We start from the raw sequence: 2,578 nt of genomic DNA, 5'->3' as shown, positions 1-2,578 counted from the left end.
TCAGTAATTACATATTATCACCATGTTCAGTACCAAGTTTTGTCTTACTAGATATGTAAAAGCACTCTCTCACTGAAATATCCAGTAAGTGAGTTTTTAGGCCCAATTGTGCTGCCACATTTGCAGCTGGAAGACTGGCAGCTGATACTTGCTAATGATTTCTCAGTGAACAGCATATCCATTATCTGTGATCTTTTTAAACCAATACTTGCTAGTGACATGGGAAGCAATCTTTTGCCCTTGCTAGCCCTCTTTAGCACTTTTAAGATTTGTTAGATCTGTCCTTTTTCCTTTCTTAGGGTATGTTCTATTCACACTAATGCCAACAGAGGTTAAAAGGAGTCCATAAAAGTTTTTTATCTTCTCAAGCCCATCTGCTCATGTAATAAATACCTAAAGCTCTCTGTATCTGTACTCCTGTCCAACAATGTAATTAGCTAGAAGCCAAGTATGTGCTGATGGTTCATACCTGCTCCTCTACTACTTAGACTAAATAACAACCTAATACAGTAATGCCAGAAGAGTAATGTTCTCTTTTAGTTTGCTCAGGCACACAGGGTGTATACTCAGACCCTACACAGATAGAAGGAGACACTACGTTTAGATCTATATCAAGATGACTTAGCCACTATAAATTCAAGTTACCGTTTTCCCTCCAAAGGTAAACTTAGATCCTCATCCTCTCCCCAAATTTGTTTTTTGCAGCAAGCGTTCTATAGGTTCCACAAGAGTGCAGTGAATATCAAATATTGTCCTATAAGACATAAAGGTTACTCATCTGTAGGATAGAAACACTTCCAATCAAATGATAAATTCATCCTCAAGATTTTTCCTTGCTCATCCAACAAACGATTTACATAGGGTTTTACACACTACTTTGTGGCTTTATTGGCACTGCTGAAATAACCTGATTCTAAATGTTATTGCACTCTCATGTAAACTGCAAATAAGGGTCAGCTGACTGAAAAATATATAAATTAGAAATACTTGAGTTTTTCACAATTGTTTTATTTCCTAAGTAATTCTTATTTTAGAATAGGTTCTACTCGGTTGAATGCTTTTCTTGAAATTAAGATGGTAGCAGGTGCTTTCCTTTCAGGCTTGCTGATTCTCACAACGCAGAGACAGATTCCTGGTTATGAGCAAACTGGGACATCTGAACTTGAGCAAGCAAGACAGTTTTATATAACAAACTTGTTGATTCCATCAAATGCAGGAATAACTTTAGTCCATACTAAAAATGAAGTGATAAAATGTAAGTGCCAGTTTTATTCCTTTAAATTCTACAAAGGCAGACCTATGTGCATTTAATCATATGAAGGCAGCACAAAAAATAAACATGATCTCTAATAGGAAAGATAAAGCTTTCACAGTTAGTAAATCCCTTAGAGCATTTTAGAGGCATCCAGGTATTTATACTGGAAAAACAAAAACCACTCTTTAATGTCACAAAATAAGAAAATGCTCTTTTGAAACATAATAAAAAGCTATTCTAAGAACAGAGTTTATGAATATAAAGACAGAAAATGTAGCTTGAAAAACATAAAATAGGTCAACATATAGATAAATTATATCTATTAAAATCTATAGCTCTAAAGAAAATAAGAGATTTTTCCAGCCTCCTACCTCATTTTATAAAATCAATTTAGGCAAGGCTACCTTGTATCATCACAAAAATCTTTTGTATGTTTGAATGCAGAATACATGTTACCCTAGTATTATGAGACTAAGTTCACTGATGATGTGCTCATAATGTAAAGTTTACATTTACATTGTATAATGTGGCATTCAGTGGTAAGTGAATGACATAGTAACAGAGAAGAAACTAAGAGGAGGGCAATGCCTCTCCGTGCTTACACATGTGAGTGCCCCCTTAAGCCCTGTCATATTGATTATAATGTCTGCCTTGACCACATCAGCTTGCACACTTTTCTTGCCCAACCAGTCCAGCTGTTTCTTTTTATTCATAAATTCTCATACCCCTAAAAATATTTTTACATTACACTCTGGAGAAAAATTATAATGGTTTTGTATTCTCATATCTTAAATGCTCATTCATAATGGATAACATGCATCTTGGGACTGAAACAACACTGCTGTCAAAGGCAGAAGTTATTTAAGTTTGATAGAAAAAACTTACAAGCTTGAATAAAACAAATTCTCTTTTGCATGCTTGATTTAACACCTCCTTTACAGGTTATTAGAAGACCTTCATCTCTTGTGTGTTCCCATTACAGCCAGCCGTTCATAAAAACTTTCTACACCTTTGATTTGTCTTATGATTGCTTAGTATTAAATATTTTTTCATAGCAATTTAATTAGAAGATATTCTTGATTATGGCTTTTTTTGTGAACTATTGTGAACTATGTACATGATGTCATCTGCATACTTTGAGATGTTTGCTATGTACAAGAGGCCATATGCTTATCTTCCTACTACACATTGAAGATAGACAAATACGTACAGATGTATTAACACAATGGACAATTATATGAATGCTGTTCATATATCACACCATTTTCTAATAGAAAATGAAAAGTTCTTTACGAGAACCATGAAAACCTGTCAAAGGGACAG

The sequence above is a fragment of the Oxyura jamaicensis genome, chromosome 4 (assembly GCF_011077185.1).
Source record: "Oxyura jamaicensis isolate SHBP4307 breed ruddy duck chromosome 4, BPBGC_Ojam_1.0, whole genome shotgun sequence".
Taxonomy (NCBI): Eukaryota; Metazoa; Chordata; class Aves; order Anseriformes; family Anatidae; genus Oxyura; species Oxyura jamaicensis.
The sequence above is the reverse complement of the archived record's forward strand: the minus strand, read 5'-3'. Positions refer to the sequence as shown.